We start from the raw sequence: 24,257 nt of genomic DNA, 5'->3' as shown, positions 1-24,257 counted from the left end.
TTGTTTCTCACATACATATCTTAAATCAGACAGACAAAGGGAATAAACCTTCTTAGAAATTTTAGAAGTGTTGCTATGAAATGTAACCAAGAAAATGCTGGCCTTAATGACAGAAAGCATTATTGTTGAGGGTTAACTACAGATTTGTGGAACTAAATCTGTGTTTTAGTTACACATAGCATGGTATTTTATTTTTTTTTTTATTTTTTTTTTAAGGAAGTTAATCCCTAGAAGAAAATAACACATTCCAGTAATAAATGTTAAGCTAAAGTTCAACTTCTAAATGCATATTTTTAGATGTAAATTCAGTTCTGCCTGACTTATTCAGAGCTATTGCCCATATGTCACTCCAAAAACTGGAAATTCACCTTCCCTTTCATCTCCTTGTTTCCAATTATTCCCATAGGAGCAAAACATTTCTTTCCATCTTCTTACTTCCAAAAACTTCACCATAGCTTCATTTCCCATAATTTATTCAGCAATCAAATAGATTTCAATTTTCCATTCTCTGTACTATGGTGCATTTAACTTAAAGTTTACTGAGGACTCCTGAAAGCCAAATTTGGCTTTCCTTCTGCATGTCTCATAGGTACTCTTCAGCTGGCACAGTGCATCCTTTGCATCTCCACCTTCACCAGATGGCTGTGCACAGACATGCCTGAACCGAAAAGTCAGATTTGCTATCTGCATTGTTTCTACATTTACAAGCACATCATTACAAACTGCCTCAGTAAAGAATTTAAAATATGCAGGTTTTCTTTCACATTTCATGAGTGACTTCAGCATTCATATTACAACTAAAGCAACTAGAATTTAGTTTATTTTTAAGCTAGTTATAGCTAAAATAAATAAATAAATAAATAAATAAAAATGATCATTTTTAAAAAAAGTGAAAAACCATTGAATAATTGGATTCAATACATATATATCTCAGCTAAACTTTACAGTTCTTCAGTCATCATATTCTGAGAATATATAGCAAAGTCATTCCTGTCAAATATTTGTTTGGTTAAGGATACTGCATGTTTGGCCAGTGTCAGTTGCACTGCCTTTTATAGAAATGAGTTTACAGATGCATACACTGCTTCACCAGTGTTGCAGCTTTCCTGGAAAGTTCTCATCTGTTTGGTTCTGACAACTACCAAATCCCAGAGTTTTGCAGTAAAATTTCCTGTGGCAAAGACAGACTTGCAGGTCAATATCAGGCAAAAGCATCCCCAGATGCCTTCTTAAAGCTCTACAGAATAACAATAAGAAAGAAAGGAAGTGAATCTGTTGCAATTTATTCCAAAAATCACTTGTAGGAATTTTTTACATCCTTGTAGGGATGTAAAATTCTTTTACATCTTTTGATATGAAGTTCAAAAACAATTTCCTTATCAAAGATATAAGAAAAAGAAGATGTGAAGTTTAAGAATCATCACATTTTATTTAAAAAAAAAAAAAAAAAAAAAAAGCCATAAGGATACTTATGCCATATTTCTTCTTTCCAGAGAGTTTCTGTGTGAAATGGAATTGGAAGAGTAAAAAAGCCAAAAACAAACAAACAAACAAACAAACAAACAAAAAAAAAATTTCCTGTTATCTCATTCAGGAAACAATTACTGACAATGACAATAGATGAGAGTCAACACAGTCAAGAGCAATCATCAAAGGATACAACAGCCAGATGCCTGAGCAGTAAGAGCCTTGACAGAAAGGAAGCCTGATATTTCATGAGACAATGTGACATCAGTAAAGCACTTGTGTACGTTCAGTGTCTAACAGGCACATTTCAATGTTAATTGCTTCTGACCTTATGCTTTCTAAACACAAGCATCCCTTTAAAGTCTTTACTTTGCCTGTAAACATCCAGTTGCCTACTTGCCTACCCATACTTATATTATGGCAAATTCATCTGATTAGTTAGGCAAGTTAGGCAAAGTAATTAGCACAAAGTTGCACTGGGAGGATTCAGACTGGACATTAGGAAAAATTTCTTTACCATGAGGGTAAAGATGAAACATGGGACCCTCCTAGGGAGGTGGTTGATGCCCCAAGCTTTTCAGTGTTCAAGAGACAGTTGGTTAGTTCCCTCAATAATGTGCTTTAACTTTTGGTTAGCCCTGAATTTGTCTTGGACGTAATGACATTTCTAGGTCCTTTCCAAGTGAACTATTCTGTTCTGTTCTGTTCTGTTCTGTTCTGTTCTATTCTATTCTATTCTAATCACACATGCTCCTGTAGTTCACTTTCTAAGTTTCATTTTGAATCATGCAGAAAATGGAACATTGACATAGACCTCTAAGGAACTGTTTGTGTGCTTATATATTTCTAAGGGGTGCACATATCTTCAAATTCCCAAGATTGTATTCTAGAATATATCAGTTTCAATTTTAATACAGTACAGCCTTGAAGCTCAATTTAGAGCACTCTCAGGTGATACATACAGTTTAAAAGTGACTTGATTAGTTGTGATTAGACTGTTGAGTACTTAGATTCTTAATTTCATATATTGTAACAATATCCCAAGGAGCCACTGTTTTACAGACTTAAATGTTATGATTTGCAGAACACATAAAGCATCTACATACAAAAATTCTGCCATAGTGACCTGTTGAGTAAAATACTCTTACACTATAAATCTGCATCTGTAGGTCATGAAAGTCCAGTGATTTCAGGTTCTTTTAAAATGATTTCAGGCTCTTTTAATTAATTAATTTATTTATTTATTTATTGTATCCCAGAATGTTTTGAGAAACAGTTTCTATTTATAGATAATAATTACATTTGGAGGTGCTGCCCATGGGGGACCCTTGCTGGAGCAGTGTGCTCCTGATGGATGAGCACCATGGTACGGACCCATATTTGGAGCAGTTCTTGTAGAGCTGCTGCCTGTGGGAAGCCCACACAGGATCAGTTCAGGTAGGACTGCATCCCATAGGATGAAGTGCTATATACTGATCACAACCCCCATTCCTCCATTCCCTTGCGCTGTTTGGGGGGAGGAGGTGGAAGAAGATGGATGGGGGAAAGGTGTTTTTGGTTTCTTTCCTTTGTTGCTCACTTCACTAGCTTGTTAGTAATAGACAATAAATCTTGCTATTCCCCTACTCTGAGCCTGTTTTGCCCATCATGATAATTGTGGAGTGCTCTCCCCATCCTTATTTCATCCCTTGAGCCCTTTGCATTGCATTTTTCCCCCTTTCCATTTGAGAAGGGGGAGTGAGACAGTGGCTGTGGTGGAGCTCAGCTGCCCACCTGAGTTAAACCACCACAGTCATTTTACAAGGAAAGCACCTCAGGAAGTATGTTGTATTAACCTCGAGGGTTAATAAAGGAAACCATTGTGGGCTACTGTATTTCTCATTGTGTCCATAAAGCAAGGTAGAAATAGTGCAATGTAGCAGATCATTCATTATTTTGATTTCCTTTTCATGTTCTCAGTATATGGAAACCTTGCAACTGCCCTTTGAATCATCACAATTACAACATGCATCAGAATTTTTAAGCAACTGTACAGCTGATTACTTGCTATTTGTTGCATTTACAGCATGCCATATTTTCATTACAGTTGGCATAACTGGAGCTTACCTTCTTAAAAGGAAGCTTTTGTAAGTCCAATTAATTCTGTTTTAGTTTTTGTTTGTTTATTTGTTTTCTCAAAGGTGTACAAACCATCTGTGCCTCTAATATGGTATTCTTAAATAGTCCTTTGGCAAATTGTGTGATTACTGAACATTTCTACTTTAACCTTCAGACTTCTGGTAACGTTTTTAGGTCATTTTACTCAAACCAGAGATATTTAACTCTCCTAACCGAACCATCAAGTATGAGCTAAAAAACAGCTTTAAACAAATTTCCACTAATTGTTACTTCAACCTTTGAGATAAATGGTATTGAAGAGTTCTCTGAACAGCCCTAACCCCTAGACACCCCAGTGCCTAAGAAAGTGCTAGGTATGTACAGACCACCATGGTTTTCAGACTTTAAATATTTAAGATTTAAAGTAGGACCAAATAGTATTCTTTTAGTATTATCATTTTACTTTATTTTTTATTTTTATTTAAGTGGCAAATCACTGTGGAAAGGGACCCTCCCTTCCAATGCCCTGAACAATTCAAAGTCTGCCCTCTGGAAGTCCAAGGTAGGAGTATAACTGACCCCCCCCTCCTGACTTCACCAAGAATAGAGAACTCTACCATTTCATGGTCATTCTGATCAAGACAACTCCTGACCACCAGGATCTCCCACCTGTCCTTCTCTGTGAACAACATGTCTAGCAGGACAACCCCTCTGGTAGGCTCACTAACCATCTGAGTCAGGAAGCAGTCTTCCATGAACTCCAGGAACCTTCTCAACTGATTCCTCAGGGCTGTATTGTATTTGCAGCATATGTCCAGGAAGTTAAAGTCCCCAATGAGAACAAGTGGTGATGGTGATTGAGCAACTTCTTCCAGCTGCTTACAGCATGCCTCATCTGTTCCCTCATCCTGGTTGAAGAACCAGGAAGGCCAAAGCCCAGTACGAGCTCAACCAGGCCAATTCTTTACATGTCACAGGGAGAAATATGACTACTGGGGATAAAGAAAAGGTTGAGCTTCTTAATGCCTTCTTTACATCTGTCTTTAGTAGCCAGACTACAAACTGGCTGGATGGCTGGGCCCAGAGAGTAATGGTGAATGGAGTGAAATACAGTTGGAGACCAGTCACCAGTGGTGTTCCCCAGGGGTCAGTGTTGAGGTCCATCCTTTTGAATATCTTTAAAGATGGTTTGGATGAAGGAATTGAGTGCACCCTCAGTAAGTCTGCAGACGACACCAAGTTGGGAGGTAGTGTCTATCAGCTGGAGGGTAGGAAGGCTCTGCAGAGGGACCTGGACAGGATGGGGCAATGGGCAGAGGCCAGTGGGATGAGGGTCAACATGGCTAAGTGCTGAGTCCTGCACTTTAGTCACAACAACCCCATGCAATGCTACAGGCTTGGCGGAGAGTGGCTGGAAAGCTGTGCAGAGGAAAAGGATCTGGGGGTATTGGTTGATGCTCACCTGAACATAAGCCAGCAGTGTGCACAAGTGACCAAGAAGGCCAAGAGCATACTGCCTTGTATCAGGAATAGTGTAGCCAGAGAGGTGATCGTCCCCTTGTATTCTGTATTGTTGATGCCACACCTTGAGTACTGTGTTCAGTTTTGGGCCCCTCACTACAAGAAAGACATTGAGGCCCTGGAATATGTCCTGAGAAGAGCTACGAAGCTGGTGAAGGGCCTGGAACACAAGCACTATGAGGATTGGCTGAGGGAGCTGGGGTTGTTTAGTCTAGAGAAGAGGAGGCTCAGGGGAGACTTTATTGCCCCCTACAATTACCTGAAGAGAAGTTGTGGGGAGCTGGGACTCAGCCTCTTCTTGCAGATAACTAGCAATAGGGCAAGAGGAAATGGTCTTATGTTGCACCAGGGGAGGTTTAGGTTGGAAATTAAGATAAGTTTCTGCTCAGAAAGAGTAGTCAGGCATTGGAATGGGTTGCTGAGGAAGGTGGTGGAGTCACTGTCCCTGCAGGTGTTTAAGGAAAGGTTGAACCTGGTGCTTAGGGACATGGTCTAGTGGGTGACATTGGTAGTATGATGATGGTTGGACCAGATGATCTTGAAGGTCTTTTCCAACCTTAGTGATTCTATGATTTCTTCTTCTCTGAAATCTAAAATAATATATCTCACTCAGAGACGAAGGAAAATTATAGTACAGAAGTTCATCCCAGTGACCCCGCAAGGGGTCTTACTGTATGCAAGGAGAAAATACCAAAGGACAGAAAAGTTTTTGCCTCATTTCCTATCTCACTGCCAAGCAGAAGAGTAAATCTGTACAATAGTGAAATATAGAATGTGCTTAAATATTCTTCCTGGTAAGCATATACTTTCAGAAAATTGTTTACTGAGGCCTCATCATTATTTGTCTTATGAAAGGCAAGAGTTTAAAGTACAGATCCATGCTGGAACTTGTACTTAAGCTGACTTATAAGCATAATAAAAAAATAGAAAAAGATGTACTGTAAACGGAGCTTGAAAACAGCTTATCTTGTCCTTGTGAGCCTACCAGCCATCCCAGGCATGCTATTTTTTTTAATTTTTGTTTTTATTTTCTTTTTCAGAACAAGCCTTTGATGCTAGATACTAATATCAGAGGAAAATTCCAAAAGTTGAAGCACAGAGAACATTATTTCTAGCCTTTCCAAGAATTTTCTTTAAGAACAGGTTAGGTTTTCTTGTCATTTTAACTGAAACCTTATTTTTAAATATCTGATTTTAAGCTTTACTAATAGCTACACACAACCCATGGTCCCATGACTGTCTTTCAAATTCTGAGAGCAAACTTATTTTTTAAATTTATCTCATGGAAAAACAGATAGATAGAGAGAGAGAGAGAGAGAGAGAGAGAGAGAGAGAGAGACTGTAAACTACAGTCTCAGAAGCAATATTCACAAATTATGAAAAATCATATCTGAACTTTGTGGATGATAATTATTCTTATAGTAATTTAGCTTGTAGAGTCAAAATCATGAAGAGGCCTAGACACTCAAAGTTCCAGGATTCTATACCTAGAAAAACAGTTAATATGTTGTGACATTGTTAATATCCTAAATGCATATGCTGTGAGGTTTTTCATAGCAGGAGTTGTGCAGGGTGGTGTTGGACCACAAAGAAACACAGCACTGAAATATTAGAAATATTGCAGAAATAAATAGAAAATTATACTCTTATTTAGCTGAAGTTGTGTAGCCTCTTTTCATGGTTCATTTTGAATTATGGTCCAATTTAATGATAATATTATTTTTTGCAATGTTGGAAGAAAGAAAGATTTTTCTTCTGTAAAACACTGAAACATCTAACATTCTCCTGGGGGAAGTGTTACTTCTGTGTTTGTTATTGAAGTAGCCAACATAGTTGTTGAGAGTGATAATCTCAGGGTAGGGTATAAAATTATTTATACTTTCCCTGGTAAAGATAAATGGATAATCAGTATATAGTGGCTCTATTCTATTGTGACTTGGTAGTAAATAATCATATTTTTAATATCATATATTATATATTATATGTATATATATATATTATATATATATTATAATATGTATATATTATATATATGTGTCTATATATATATATTATATATTATATATTATATATCATATCATATTTTTTTCTGGTTACACAGTAGCACTTTTCAACTACTGTTTTTATGTCTTTAAAACTCTCCACTCCACCAAAGGAGACTGAGAAACAGACAGGAGGAACGAAACTCACAGATATGCATTTGTCATAGTACACACTAGAAGTCTACAGCTGTTGGGCATAGGCATAGATCTTCAGAAGTGTCAAGAAGAAACATAAGTGATTTTCACAGGTTTGTGTGCTGTGTCCATAACAGAATGGAAATCTATGCTGCTGGGTAGAAATATTCAGTGCTGTGTCCCAAAGTCACAGTCCTGGGTCTACCTGATGTTTTTACCCTCTTTATGTGTTGGTAGGTGGTAGGATCTGTCTGTCTCCCATACTTGGATTTCCATTCTGGGTTCCAACTGTTCATATACTCAGTAAACCAAAACTATAGAAGTGGTAAAACCACAATTTTCTATGTTTAAAAAATAAAGTTAAAATAAAATAAAATAAAAATAAAAATAAAATAAAATAACATAAAATAAAATAAAATAAAATAAAATAAAATAAAATAAAATAAAATAAAATAAAATAAAATAAAATAAATAAAATAAAATAAAATAAAATAAAATAAAATAATAAAATAATAAAATAATAAAATAATAAAATAATAAAATGTTAATTGCTATGGTCAAGAGTGCAATGTTGGTATGCCATATGGAAGAATCAGGAACTTTTTATCAGTAACAAACTTTGTTTGGAAAACCTACATGCAACATGACCTATTTGAAAGCAACAAGTGGAGTGAAAAGCAGAGCTATGCCTGGATAGAATCTCTGAAATGAGAAGATGTCATCTGCCAAAGGCATATATCCACATCTATATATATATTTAATTTATGCATTTCACCAGTGCAGTGTTATAACACATTGTTATGTGCTTGTTAGTTAAATATATGGTCCCAAGTAAGTAACTGTGGTTTTGGTATTGGCTTGTTTTTCAGGTGTCTCCTCACCTTCTATTAACTATTTTTCTCAAAAGAATATAAGTTAGAGAAAAGCCTTTGCAACACTGCACTTTTCATTAGACAACTTATAAAGAGTTTGCACAAAATGTCTGACATCAGATAAGCACTGGGCACCAAAATATAAGAACATTGAACTATTAGATAGCATTGAAAGGAGGGCAAAAAAGATGGTCAAAGGTCTAGAAGGGAAGAACTATGAGGAGCAACTGAAGTCACTTCATTTGTTCAACTTAAAAAACAGGAGGCTGAAGGAAGACTACAGGGCGGCAATACAGTTTCCTCATCTTGGGGAGTGGAAGGGCAGGCACTGATCTCTGCTCTCTGGTGACAGTGACAGGACCCAAGGGAACAGCATGAAGCTGCAACAGCAGAGGGTAGGCTGGATCTTAGGAAAAAGTGCTTCACTGAGAGCATGGTCAGGCACTAGAACAGGCTTCCCAGAGAAGTGATCACAGAACCAAGCCTACCAGAGTTCAAGAAACTTTTGTACAATGCTTTCAGACATATGGCTTCTTTGTGAAGCCAGGAGTTGGACTCAGTAATCTTTGTGGGTCCCTTTCGTCTCAGGATATTCTATAATTCTATGAAAAGTGATGTGTCCCTTACTGTGGAAGCAACTGTCATCTTGCTGGAAAACATAGCAGAAATCATCTGTGATTAATGTCTTTTCTTTCATTCCTAGACATATATTTTAGGCACAAAGCGTGGGCTGTTCCATTCCTGGCTTAACCAAAAGGGCAGAGAGATTCTTCCAGGAAATTTTATTTCTGTTTATCATTAACTAGCCTATAACTTAATTAGCAACTTTTGATTCCTCTATGGCAAGGAGCCCCATTATAACACTGCACTGAGCTTAATAACAATCTTTCCAAAGACCTTGTTTTTATTCAGAAAGTTTCCACAGAATATTTAATGTTGAACTCTAGCAGTTCAGTACTCATGAAGCAAAGTAGACTGACCTTACAGCTACTGAACTGTGAGGCATGGCTGGCTTCTGTGAGAAAAATCCAGAAACCGCCCCATGTTAGATAAGGGCCAGTCTCAGCCATTTTCAAAGGAAACCACAACTGTCCAGAGCTGAGTCATTAAGCAATGTTGTTTGCATCTCTGGGAGAGCAGATTTAGGAAAGAGAAGAAAAACTGCTGCAGAAAAGCAGCTGGGAGAGTGAGGGGTGAGAGCTAGTCCTGCAAACCCCAAGGGCTGTGCAGCAGGAGGGCAGGAGGTGCTCCAGGCAGGCAGCAGCAGTTCCCCTGTGGCCTGTGCAGGGAGAGGCCCCTGGTGGAGCAGGCTTTCCCTCTGCAGTCCATGGGTCCCACATGGAGCAGATCTCCACGCTGCAGCCCCCCCCATGGGTGGAGGAGCCCCGGTGGAGCAGGTGGATGTGGCCTGGAGGAGGCTGCGGCCCATGGAGAGACCCCACAGGAGCAGGCCCCGGGACGGAGCTGCAGCCCGTGGAGAGGAGCCCACGCAGGAGCAGGGGGTTTTGTCAGCAACTAAGTTGTGTTTTTGCAGTAGAACATGTTTTTGAAGTAGATTGTGTTTTTGCAGTACAAAACTAACCTTCAGTATTCAAAGGTAGTTCTCTAGTCATAACAAAGAGAAATGCCAAGTAGATAAGTGGACATTAGAAGGCCTCACTCTTCCAAAATAAGGTAGAAGACTGAGAAAAACAGGATAAGCAGTGTGAGAATAGTAAAAATAAATAAATAAGTACAAATAAAAATAAAAACAAATCACAAGTTGTCTAAACGTAAGAAAGGAGAAAAAAAAAATGGAGAAATTAAAGGGTTGATCAAAAAAAAAATATGGACGTATATAGTATAGAGGAGTGTTGAGTAGCTTGTGAACCTGTAATACTCAGCCAATGAGGAAACAGAGGAGGTGATCAGGTGTCAGGTGATAGGGAATAAAAGGTTAGGATATGTTTACTATAACACGCTCCTAATTGGCAGGACACCTGCCATTACAGTCACGCATAAAATAGCTTTGCAAAAGATCCTGTCTGAAGAAAATTATTGAGATTTTTCTCACAGTCTGGGGGGAGCTTGCAACCCATGGGGTACCCATGCTGGAGCAGTTTGCTCCTGACGGATGGACCCTGTGGTGCAGACCCATATTTGCACCCATTCCTAAAAAGCTGCTGCCACATGGGGTTAGATCAAGAAGGATGGCATCCCGTAGGAGGAACCCCATCTGGAGCAGGGACGAAGAGTGACTGTGAAGGAGCTTCAGAGACAAAGTGTTCTGGACTGACCACACCCACCATTCCCCTGTTCATCTGCTTCAGTCAGGGCAGAAGACATAAAAGAGGCTAGATTGGGGAAAGGTGTTTTTAGTTTGTTTTTATTGCTTCTCACTTCTCTAGCTTGTTAGTAATAGCTAATAAATTATATTAATCTCCCTATGCTGAGCCTGTTTTGCTTGTGAAAATAATCTCCCTGTCCTTATCCCTTAACCCTTGAGCCCCTTCCATCATATTTTCTCTCCCTTTCCCTCTGAGGAGGGAGAGTGAGAGCAGTTGTAGTGGAGCTCAACTTCCCAGCTGGGTAAAACTACCTCAAATGTGTTCGACATGCTGGAGGGAAGAGATGCCATCCAGAGGGACCTGGACGGACTTGAGGTGTGCCCATGTAAAACTCATGAAGTTCAACCAGGACAAGTGCAATGTCCTTGCCAGCTGGGGCAAAGAAAGAAAGAAAGGAAGAAAGAGAAAAGCCACTTAGATTCCTTACAATCACGTGTTCTTATGAGAAAGAAACATTATAGCTATATATAAAACAAAAAAACAAAAAACAAACAAACAAACAAACAAAAAAACACCATACAAACAAACAAAAAAGCTTATCCCAACTTTTCTTGTAATTGGTTGATTTTGTTTGCAATTCAGAGTCAAATGAACAATTATATCTGTGAAATTAATCAATGTCACACAGAGGTATATGTTTTCTATATGTAATTTACTTGTTCTCGGATGAGTTGTTTCTAATATTCATCACTATGAATTAGTTGATTATGATAAACCAGAATGGTCTAGGAAGTCCTTTAATTATTTTTCCACACATAATGACTTTTGGACAGATCACTGGAGTTAATTAAACTCTTTCAATTTAATATGTCTATGTAGAAAAGTGTTCCTCAGTTCAGAAAATATTAAAGGAAAATATCAGATTCAGCTGTGTACATCTTTCACAAACCTATGTATGATATTAACACAAGATTATTTTCATGGCAACATATTACATATTTAATTAACATTGTAAATCTGATTAGTTGTTGACCTACTATCCAGCTGATTACATCATTTGCTGACGTATGATGTAATTTTAAGGTGGACTAACATGTATGAAAAGTGCTACTTTTACTGACTATCTTATTCCAACAGGAGGTTCTGATAAAGATTTATATTATAAAATAAAGGTCTAAAAAGAAAGTGTAACACTCCAGATTTAAAAATGAGTAGTAAGATTTTGCTTAACATAAAATGATCATATTCTGAAATCATATGCATTTATCTTTATTTCAAATAATTTTACACCCTAGCTTCTCTTTTCCATCACCCTCTAGAATCTGTGTATATATATAGATGTAGACATCTTTTAAGGTGTGGTTTATAATATTTTGAAAGGAAGGTGGACAAAGTTACATAAAAAAATAACTGACTAAAAATTGTTTGATTTATTTATAATCAGATAATGAATGTAATATGGATTGTGTCCAAATGCTTCTCAAGTTCCAGCAGGCTTGTTGCCATGACTGCTTCCCTGGGGAGCTTGTTCCAATGCCCTATCACCCTCTCAGTGAAGAACCTTCTCCGAACACCCAATCCCTAATGCAGCCTCATTCTGTTCCCTGGGGTCCTAAAGAAAAGGTAAAGATCTGATTAAAGAGTAAAAGAGTTTCTGTCCTGGTTTCAGTTAAAACAGAATTAATTTTCTTCCTAGTAGCTGGTGGAATGCTGTGTTTTGGCTTAGGATGAGAAGAGTGCTGATAACACCCCGATGTTTTAATTGTTGCAGAGCAGTGCTTATACCAAGCCAAGGACACCTCGGACTTTTGCTCTGTCCTGCCAACAGGCAGGCTGGGGGTGCAGTAAGAGCTGGGAGGGGACAGACCCAGGACAGGTGACCCAAACTAGCCAAAGGGGTATTCCATACCATCTGACGTCATGCTAAACAATATATAGGGGTGGCTAGCCGGGGGGAGGGGGCCGGGCTGCTCGGGGTTAGGCTGGGCATCGGTCAGCGGGTGGTGAGCAATTGCATTGTGCATCACTTGTTTGTACATATTATTATTATTTTCCTATTATCACCATTGTAACATTATTGTTATTATTGTTATTATTATTTTGTTATTATTATTTTCCTGTCTTATTAAACTGTCTTTATCTCAACTCACGGGCTTCACTTTCCATTTCTCTCCCCCGTCCCAGAGAGGGAGGGGGGAGGGTGAGCGAACGGCTGCGTGGTATTTAGCTGCCAGCCGGGTTAAACCACGACAGTCTTTTTGGCGCCCAACGTGGGGCCCGAAAGGTTGAGATAACGGCAGATCTGACCACAGTGTGTTAAACTAAAATTTGTGTAAGTATTAGACCTGCTTAATAGTCACTTGTCATAATGCTGATTGCTTTAATCTCAACTCTGCTGCGCCTGTTTTCCAAATTGAGTATTATAGTACATTATTTTCCGTATTTGCTCTCTGTCATGTTGTTTATCCTCTCCGGGCCCTGGTTTCAGATCATTATGGTACTGAGTGTTGTAGCAATGGCTTATGAGACGATGAGATATCTGGTCATGACTCTAACTTGGTATTTATACTCAGTAACATCGTCGACTCTGTATTTTGGAAACTGTATCTTGGAAACTATTAGGAATTACACCTATTGTTTTTTTCCGTTAGGGAGTCAATCTGTGGAGGGGAAAGGGGAAGATATTTTTTCTTACTTGATTACTCTCCCTTTCTCCTTCACCACCCCTGTATCCTCCTGGATCACTATGCCTTCCTCCTTCACCACCCTCTTACCCTCCGAGCTTGCTACAATAGCTCTCCAAGATATTGAATATCCTTGGGATACTCAGACCAGCATAGTCTTGTTGTTCTGCCTCCTGAATGCACTTCAGGTTCTGCTTAAAGTTAAACAACTACTTAGGAAGCTCATCCGGAGATCTGCCCGGAGGCAGTATAGTTGTGGGTGGCAGGGAGTATGGGAGGATATGGGCAGGCATCTAGAGCAGTTGGCACCCCCAGTGTTTTGGAAATTCACCCCTGAACAACTGCAAAATCCTCAAAAACTGGCAGAATGCTTGAGAAAAAGGTGTCATGATTCTGGCAGTTCCAAAGTAACACAAATCATTGTAACATGCTGGGGCCTGGCTCATGCCTATCGAGCTGCCATTGATACTGCTATCAACTTAGTGACAGACCCTGTGGCCACGCCAAGCCCTGTGACAGATCCAACGGCCACTGTGACCCCTACGGTGGACTCTGCAGCCACTCCAGTCCCAGCTCCTGCAGCCGCTCCAGTCCCAGTTCCTGCAGCCGCTCCAGCCCCAGCTCCTGCAGCCGCTCCAGTCCCAGCTCCTGCAGCCGCTCCAGTCCCAGCTCCTGCAGCCGCTTCAGTCCCAGTTCCTGCAGCCGCTCCAGCCCCAGCTCCTGCAGCCGCTCCAGTCCCAGCTCCTGCAGCTGCTCAAGTTCCAGCTCCTGCAGCCGCTCCAGTTCCAGCTCCTGCTGCTACTCCAGTCCCAGCTCCTGCAACTGCTCCAACTCCAGTTCCTGTAGCCACTCCAGCTCCGGTTCCTGCAGCTGCTCCAGCTCCTGCAGCCGCTCCAGCTCCTGTGGCTGGGTCAGAGAAAAGAGCTGTAGCAGTGCAAGTTGACCCTGCAGAGGGTATTCCAACCTCTGTGGCAGACCCTGTAACAAGGTCAGAGAAACGAGCTGTAGCAGTGCAGTTGACCCTGCAGAGGGTATTCCAACCTCTGTGGCAGACCCTGTAACAAGGTCAGAGAAACGAGCAGTAGCAGTGCAAGTTGACCCTGCGGAGAGTATTCCAACCTCTGTGGCAGACCCTGTAACAAGGTCAGAGAAACAAGCAGTAGCAGTGCAAGCTGCCCCTGTAGAGAAAGTGAAAAAATGGTATAGAGATTCAGGTCGTTTAGAACGCAGAGAGTCTTCTGCCAAATCTAGGTATAGAGACGACGGAGACGACGACGACGCTGGGCCATCAAGGGTTCAGGAGGAGGAAGATGAGGATGCCGAAAAATCAACAGTAACTACCCGAAGCCTAAACGAGCGTGAGTTACGAGATGTGCGAAAAGATTTTGGTCGCTGTATAGGTGAGCAGCTTGTCACCTGGCTGCTCCGATGCTGGGACTCTGGAGCCAATTGTGTGGAATTAGACGGCAGGGAAGCCAAGCGACTGGGATCCCTTGCTAGAGACGCAGGCATTGACAAAGCAATTGCAGATGGAGCACAATCTCACAGCCTCTGGAGGCGTCTCCTCTCAGCTGTGAGGGAAAGGTATCCCTTCAAGGAAGAACTTTTATGTCTACCAGGCAAGTGGACCACTATGGAGAAGGGAATCCAGTACCTGAGGGAATTAGCCGTACGGGAAGTGATTTATGAGGATCCAGACCTCAGACAAACATCCAAAGATCCAGATGAAGTCAGGTGTACACGACCCATGTGGCGGAAGTTTGTACGGAGTGCACCATCATCATATACCAGCTCATTGGCAATAATGGCCTGGAAAGAGGATGAGGAACCCACAGTGGATGAAGTGGCTAAACAACTCCGGCAGTACGAAGAAAGTCTCTCCTCTTCCTTACAGGCCTGCGTCTCAGCTGTGGAGAAACTTTCTGAAAAGGTTCACCAACTTGAAGAGAATCTATCATCCTCCCCACCTGAACCAACCAGTGTCCACCGACCAAAAGAGAACACTGTGGAGAAACTTTCTGAAAAGGTTCACCAACTTGAAGAGAGATTATTCCCCTCCATACCTGTACAGAGCAGTGTCTCAGCTATCAGGGGTAGGCGTTCATCCACACAAGGAAGACGATATGGTGGGTACTCACCCCGTGCCACCCTGTGGTTTTACTTACGAGACCATGGAGAGGACATGAGAAAATGGGATGGAAAATCTACTGCGACCCTAGAGGCACGGGTACGTTGTGGTGGTTTTACCGTGCTGGGCAGCTAAACCCCACAACCGCTCTCTCACTCCCCCTCCTTTAGATAAGGAGGGGGAGAAGTAAAGCAAAGAACAACTCACGGGTTGAGATAAGGATAATTTAATTAAAGTGAAATAATTATAATAATTAAATAAAGACTACCATGAACTAAACAATTTAACTAAGGGGAAATAAAAGGGAAAGGGGAAAAAGGGAGGAAAACAAACAAACAAAATAAATGAAAGCTATATGGAAGTGCAGAGGAAAGAAATTACTCTCTACTTCCCACAAATGAGCGATGATTGACCACGTCCTTGAAGCAAGGCCTCAACGCACGCAGCCGGTGTTCGAGAGGAGGACCGACGTCTTCTCAACGAGAGCCCACCCCTCCCCTCTTCTTCCTGTTTCCACCTTTTATTGCTGAGTGTGACACCACATGGTATGGAATATCCCTTTGATTGGTTTAGGTCAGCTGCCCTAGTGATGTTTCTCTCCTCACTTTTTTGCCCACCCCCTAGGAGGGTTAGAGAAAGGCCCAATGCTGTGCCACTGCTGCTCAGCAGTAGACACAACACTGGTGTGATAACATTGCTGTTCCAGCTACAAGTACAGAGTATGGCACTGAATGGGCTGCTGCCGGGAAAGTTAACATTCCAGCCAGACCCAGTACAACCTCCACCCCTTATTCCATAACATTTGTGTCACACTCAGATCCCCATACTTTAGCATACAAGCATTCTCATCATTATCCCTTGTCCTTTAACAGGACAAGGATTTAACAGGACAGGATTAATAGGCAGATGTATCTTTTCATTCCATAGGTCTTTCTTGGAAAATGTTCATAAGAACTGTTGATGATTAGGTCTTCATCTGCCAAAGTGGCCACTCAAGGCAGGCGGAGTTGGATGTCTGGACACCAGCACCAGCTTAGTTCAAGTCCTTGTTGCACTGCCCGGCTCCTTGCAAAGTTGACCTGTCGTTGATCCTACAGCATCTTCCTACAACATATAACTTAGATTATAGATTAGTTTTCTCTCAATGTCAAATCTCCTTGAGGCACACACTTGATATCCCCATTCTTTTGCATGACCCACCAGGTATACCCTGGTCCTTGGGCGAAGACAATCCCACGAGTGGGTTTGCCTTTTCCCGAGGCAGGAGCAACCCACACTGCCTTCCCCATCCACCTTCCTATATGCACTACGGGAACCTTAGCTCCTTTCACAGTGTGTAGGGGTTTTGTTTCGGCAGGACCAGCACGGCTGTCAGACCCCCTATTGTTAACTAGCCAAGTGGCTTCTGGTAGATTTGTGTCCCATTGTTTCCACGTCCCAGCACCTAATGCTCGTAACATAGTCTTTAACAGTCCATTGTACCTCTCCACGTTCCCAGAGGCTTGTGGGTGGTAAGGGATGTGGTACACCCACTCAATACCATGCCTCTTTGCCCAGGAGGTAACAAGATTGTTTCGGAAATGACTCCCATTGTCAGACTCAATTCTCTCTGGTGTACCATGACGCCACAATACTTGTCTTTCCAGGCCCAAGATAGTGTTTCGGGCTGTGGCATGGTTTACAGGGTATGTTTCCAGCCACCCAGTAGTTGCTTCTACCATGGTGAGTATGTACCGTTTGCCTTGGCGAGTTTTTGGGAGTGGTCCGATATAGTCAATTTGCCAGGCCTCACCATATTGAAACCCTAACCATCTCCCCCTGTTCCAGGGAGATTTTACCTTCATGGCTTTCTTGATTGCAGCACAGGTCTCACACTCATGGGTAACCTGTGTGATGGCCTCAATGGTCAAGTCCACCCCTCGATCACGAGCCCATCTGTAAGTGGCATCTCTCCCCAGATGTCCTGATGTTTCATGGGCCCATCGAGCTACAAACAGCTCACCCTTACGTTCCCAGTCTAGGTCCACCTGAGCCACTTCAATTTTCGAAGCTCGATCCACTTCTTTGTTGTTCTGATGTTCTTCAGTAGTGCGACTCTTGGGCATGTGGGCATCTACATGACGTACTTTAACATCCAGGTTTTCTACCCGGGCAGCAATATCTTGCCACAGGGTAGCAGCCCAGATAGGCTTACCTCTGCGCTGCCAGTTGCTCTCTTTCCATTGCTGCAGCCACCCCCACAGAGCATTTGCCACCATCCATGAGTCAGTATAAAGATACAATACTGGCCAATTTTCTCTTTCGGCGATATCTAGGGCTAGTTGTATGGCTTTTACTTCTGCATACTGACTCGACTCACCTTCCCCTTCCATGGCTTCCACAACTCGTCGTATGGGATTCCACACAGCAGCTTTCCATTTCCGATGGCTCCCTATCACACGGCAGGATCCGTCAGTAAACAACGCATACTGCTTTCTGTCTTCTGGCAACTCATTGTATGGTGGTGCCTCTTCAGCACGGGTTACCTCTTCTGTTGGCACTCCGAAATCTCTGCCTTCCGGCCAGTCCATAATCTCTTCCAGGATTCCTGGGCGATTGGGTTTTCCCATTCGAGCCCGCTGTGTAATTAACGCTATCCACTTACTCCATGTAGCATCAGTTGCATGGTGTGTAGTGGGAATTTTCTCTTTGAACATCCAATGTAACACAGGTAGCCGCGGTGCCAAGAGGAGCTGTGCCTCTGTACCCACAACTTCTGAGGCAGCTCGAACACCCTCATATGCTGTGAGTATTTCCTTTTCAGTTGGGGTGTAATTGGCTTCTGATCCTCGATAGCCCCGACTCCAGAAGCCCAGAGGTCGACCTCGAGTTTCTTCTGGGGTTTTCTGCCAAAGGCTCCAGGTGAGGCCATGCTCCCCAGCTGCAGTGTACAGTATATTTTGCACAGCTGGTCCAGTACGGACAGGCCCAAGGGCTACTGCACGAGCTATTTCTTGTTTGATTTGTTCAAATGCCTGTTGTTGCTCAGGGCCCCACTCAAAATAGTTTCTCTTTTGAGTCACTTGATATAGAGGACTCACAAGCTGACTATAGCCTGGCACATGCATTCTCCAGAATCCCACGAGGCCTAGGAAAGCTTGCATTTCCTTTTTGCTAGTTGGCGGAGACATTGCTGTTATTTTATTGATCACATCCATTGGAATATGGCGACGTCCATCCTGCCATTTTACCCCCAAGAACTGGATTTCCTGTGTAGGCCCCTTGACCTTGCTCTTTTTAATGGCAAAACCAGCTTTCAGGAGAATTTGGATTATTTTCTTCCCTTTCTCAAAAACTTCTTCTGCTGTGTTGCCCCACACGAGGATGTCGTCAATGTACTGAAGATGCTCAGGAGCTCCCCCTTGCTCCAGTGCAGACTGGATCAGTCCATGGCAAATGGTAGGGCTGTGTTTCCACCCCTGGGGCAGCCGATTCCAGGTGTATTGGATGCCCCTCCAAGTGAAAGCAAACTGCTGCCTGCATGCTGCTGCTAAAGGGATGGAGAAAAATGCATTAGCAATATCAATTGTGGCATACCACTTGGCTGCCTTTGACTCTAGTTCGTACTGAAGTTCTAGCATGTCTGGCACTGCAGCACTCAGTGGTGGCGTGACTTCATTCAGGCCTCGATAGTCCACTGTTAGCCTCCACTCGCCATTAGACTTTCGTACTGGCCATATAGGACTATTAAAGGGTGAGCGAGTCTTGCTGATTACTCCCTGACTCTCCAGTCGGTGAACCAACTCATGGATGGGAATCAGGGAGTCTCGGTTGGTGCGATATTGCCGTCGGTGCACCGTTGTGGTAGCAATTGGTACCTGTTGTTCTTCAACCTTCAGCAATCCTACAACAGAAGGGTCTTCTGAAAGGCCAGGCAGGGTAGACAGCTGCCTAATCTTCTCTGTGCTCAAAGCAGCTATGCCAAAAGCCCACCGGTATCCTTTTGGATCCTTGAAGTACCCTCTCTTGAGATAGTCTATGCCAAGGATGCACGGAGCCTCTGGGCCAGTCACAATGGGATGCTTTTGCCACTCATTCCCAGTTAGACTCACTTCAGCTTCCAGTACAGATAGTTGTTGGGATCCCCCTGTCACTCCAGAGATACAGGTGAGTTCTGTCCCTTGGTAGACTGATGGCATTATGGTACATTGTGCGCCAGTGTCCACTAAAGCTTTGTATTCCTGTGGTTCTGATGTTCCAGGCCATTGGATCCACACAGTCCAATAAATCCGGTTATCCCTCTCCTCTACCTGGCCAGAGGCAGGGCCCCTCTAGTCCTGGCTGGAGCGTCTGCCACTTAATTCTTGCAAATGCACAAATTCTGGCAAATGAGAGGTAGAGGTCCCTTCATCGTGGTCAAGAATAACATCAGCTCTTCTACTGCCTCTGGGGTACTGCCCAATAGAAACTGGAGCAGCATTTCTCTTAGGAGCCCCTCTTCTTGCTGCTGTATTTCCTTTCAGTTCACGTACCCGAGCAGCTAGGGTTGAAGTAGGTACACCATCCCATTTCCTCATATCTTCCCCATGGTCACGCAGATAAAACCACAAGGTGCCACGTGGTGTACGTCTTGGGTACTCTCTCTCTTGAGCAGGCGAATGCTGATTCTTAGTGGCTGAAGTATCACTCTGTCTAGATGAGGGGGAATATACTTTCTCCACAAGCTTGTCAAGTCCTTTAGACAATTTCTCCACAGCTGAGACATAGGACTGTAGCGGAGCAGAGAGATTGTCTTCATATTTTTGAAGTTGGCAGGAGACATCATACATTGTTGGTCCCATCCCCTCATCCCAGTGAATTGCTGCCAGGGTACTGGCATGTGCTGCTGGTGCACTCCGCACAAATTTACGCCACATGGATGTTGTGCACTGGACTTCATCGGGGTCTTGAGGTGTCTGGGCATTGTCCAAATCACTATAAATCATCTCCCGCACAGCTAATTCCCGCAGATGTTGGAGACCTTTATCCACAGTGGTCCACTTGCCTATGTGATATACAATATCTTCCTTATGGGGATATCTTTCTTTGATAGCTGCCAGGAGTCGTCTCCAGAGGCTGAGGGCCTGTGCTCCTCTCCCGATTACTTTGTCGATTACCCTTTCTCTAGAGAGGGATCCCAGCTGCTTGGCTTCATTGCCTTCTAATTGTAGGCTACTGGCCCCAGCATCCCAGCATCGGAGCAGCCAAGTGAGGATGTGTTCACCTGGGCGTCGACCATAATCCTTTCGTATTTCTCGCATCTCACTCAGGGATAAGGATCGAGTGATTTCTGATTCCTTTATGATTTCCGTCTCGTCTTCCTGCTGTTTTTGTGATGGCTCTGCTTTAGAGGTGCCTGCCAATTCCCCTTCTCCCTCCTTCTTAGGAGAGCCTTCTTCCCTTACTAAACGAGCTGACCTCCGTTTCCATTGTTTTGACTTGACTATGGGGGCGACTGATACCATAGTTGGTTGGTCCTCTGGGTCAGCCACAGCATGTGTTACTTGGTCATCAGATTCAGAGACTTCCTCCCTCTCTTCAAGTTGCTGGATGATGTTAAACAGTGTTTGATAGGAATAAACCAGGACCCAGCACAATGCTGCAAGCTGTTGTTCTCCGGCATTATCAGGATCAGGACATACAACTCTCAAACATTCTACCAAGTTTTTAGGATTTAGCACTTGCTCAGGGGTGAAGTTCAAAACTATTGGAGGAGACACTCGTGACAGGTATCTGCTAACATCATCCCACACACCGTGCCACTCACCACGAGACTGTTTCGGGACAGATTCCCAAATAAGTTTTCTAAACAATCGACTAATCTTAGAGAGAAAATGAAACCTGTTATTCAGAATTAGAAATAGCAATACATGGGTTACAGATGGATCTTCAAAATACTCCCAAACTGTTGTAATTAGCCCACTGTGAAAGAAGGGAAAGGTACCATTCCTGATATTATTAATAAACTGGTGTCCAGATGAGAAAAGGAAGGCAGTGTAGTTCTGAATATTCTCTGAAAGATAGTTTCCATGGGACCCAAATGATAACAGCGCAGAGCCTGAATTCCAGAGTAAAACCAAGGTCAGTGCTTGGCAGCACAACGAATTAAAAAAAGTGAACACAGATTGTAGCACTTTGTCGGATTGGATATATAGGAGAAAGGAGAATATGACACGAATTGCATGACATATGAACAAAGCCATTATTATTAACAGGGCAAGGAACATGGTTACTAGCAAGCAAGTGTGTTAGTTGTATGCGTTTAATCAATTCTATTGTTATCTCAACCCTTCGAGCCCCACGTTGGGCGCCAAAAAGGACTGTGGTGGTTTTACCGTGCTGGGCAGCTAAACCCCACAACCGCTCTCTCACTCCCCCTCCTTTAGATAAGGAGGGGGAGAAGTAAAGCAAAGAACAACTCACGGGTTGAGATAAGGATAATTTAATTAAAGTGAAATAATTATAATAATTAAATAAAGACTACCATGAACTAAACAATTTAACTAAGGGGAAATAAAAGGGAAAGGGGAAAAAGGGAGGAAAACAAACAAACAAAATAAATGAAAGCTATATGGAAGTGCAGAGGAAAGAAATTACTCTCTACTTCCCACAAATGAGCGATGATTGACCACGTCCTTGAAGCAAGGCCTCAACGCACGCAGCCGGTGTTCGAGAGGAGGACCGACGTCTTCTCAACGAGAGCCCACCCCTCCCCTCTTCTTCCTGTTTCCACCTTTTATTGCTGAGTGTGACACCACATGGTATGGAATATCCCTTTGATTGGTTTAGGTCAGCTGCCCTAGTGATGTTTCTCTCCTCACTTTTTTGCCCACCCCCTAGGAGGGTTAGAGAAAGGCCCAATGCTGTGCCACTGCTGCTCAGCAGTAGACACAACACTGGTGTGATAACATTGCTGTTCCAGCTACAAGTACAGAGTATGGCACTGAATGGGCTGCTGCCGGGAAAGTTAACATTCCAGCCAGACCCAGTACATACGTGAGTTGCAAAAGAAAACAATCAAGAAAAAGGGATTCTCTGAAAAGTTTGCTGCTCCAACTTCCAGCAGACAGTCCTTCAAACATAGAAATGAAGAAGATTCTGACCAGGATTAGGGGAGCCCTGCCTCCAGCCAGGGGCAGGAAAGGGACAATCGAGTTTATTGGACTGTGTGGATTCGATGGCCTGGCACGTCAGACGCACAGAAGTATAAGGCTTTAGTAGACACCGGTGCACAATGTACTATAATGCCATCGAGATATAAAGGACCAGAGCCCATCTATATTTGTGGAGTGACAGGCGGATCTCAGCAGTTGACTGTATTGGAGGCTGAAGTGAGTCTGACTGGGAATGAGTGGGAAAAGCACCGCATTGTGACTGGCCCGGATGCTCCATGTATCCTTGGCATAGACTATCTTAGAAGAGGATATTGCAAGGACCCAAAAGGGTTCCGGTGGGCTTTTGGTATAGCTGCCTTAGAGACAGAAGGCATTAAACAATTATCTACCTTGCCTGGTCTCTCAGAGGACCCCTCTGTTGTGGGGTTGCTGAGGGTCGAAGAACAGCAAGTGCCAATCGCTACCACAACTGTGCACCGGCGGCAATATCGCACTAACCGAGACTCCCTGATTCCCATCCATAAGCTAATTTGTCAATTGGAGAGCCAAGGAGTGATCAGCAAGACTCATTCACCTTTCAATAGTCCCATATGGCCAGTGCGAAAGTCTAATGGCGAGTGGAGACTAACAGTGGACTATCGTGGCCTGAACGAAGTGACGCCACCACTGAGTGCTGCAGTGCCGGACATGCTGGAACTTCAGTACGAACTTGAATCGAAGGTAGCCAAGTGGTACGCCACAATTGATATCGCTAATGCATTTTTCTCCATCCCTCTAGCAGCAGAGTGCAGGCCACAATTTGCCTTCACTTGGAGGGGAGTCCAATATACTTGGAATCGGCTGCCCCAGGGGTGGAAACACAGCCCTACCATTTGCCATGGGCTGATCCAGTCTGCGCTAGAGCAGGGGGAAGCTCCTGAACACCTGCAGTACATCGATGGCATTATTGTGTGGGGTGACACAGCAGAGGAAGTTTTTGAGAAAGGGAAGAAAATAGTCCAAATCCTTCTGAAAGCTGGTTTTGCCATAAAACAAAATAAAGTCAAAGGACCTGCACGAGAGATCCAGTTTTTAGGAATAAAATGGCAAGATGGACGTCATCAAATCCCAATGGATGTGGTCAACAAAATAACAGCTATGTCTCCACCAACTAACAAAAAAGAAACACAGACTTTCCTAGGTGTTGTGGGGTTTTGGAGAATGCACATCCCAAATTACAGTCTGATTGTAAACCCGCTCTACCAAGTAACCCGTAAGAAGAATGAGTTTGAATGGGGCCCTGAACAACGACAAGCGTTTGAACAAATCAAGCAGGAAATAGTCCATGCAGTAGCCCTTGGGCCAGTTCGAACAGGACCAGATGTAAAGAATGTGCTCTACACTGCAGCCGGGGAGAACGGCCCCACCTGGAGCCTCTGGCAGAAAGAACCTGGGGAAACTCGAGGTCGGCCCCTGGGGTTTTGGAGTCGGGGATACAGAGGATCTGAGGCCCGCTATACTCCAACTGAAAAGGAGATATTGGCAGCATATGAAGGAGTTCGATCTGCTTCGGAGGTGGTCGGTACTGAAGCGCAGCTCCTCCTAGCACCCCGATTGCCAGTACTAGGCTGGATGTTCAAGGGAAGAGTCTCTTCTACGCATCATGCAACTGATGCTACGTGGAGCAAGTGGGTTGCACTGATTACTCAACGGGCTCGAATAGGAAACCCCAGTCGCCCAGGAATATTGGAAGTGATTATGGACTGTCCAGAAGGCAAATACTTTGGGATGTCATCCGAGGAGGAGGTGGGTCGTGCTGAAGAAGCCCCACTGTACAACCAGTTACCAGAGAATGAAAAGAAATATGCCCTGTTCACTGATGGGTCCTGTCGTATTGTGGGGAAGCATCGGAGATGGAAGGCTGCTGTATGG

Source organism: Aythya ferina (assembly GCF_964211825.1).
Source record: "Aythya ferina genome assembly, chromosome: Z".
NCBI lineage: Eukaryota > Metazoa > Chordata > Aves > Anseriformes > Anatidae > Aythya > Aythya ferina.
This window is presented reverse-complemented; position numbering follows the sequence as displayed.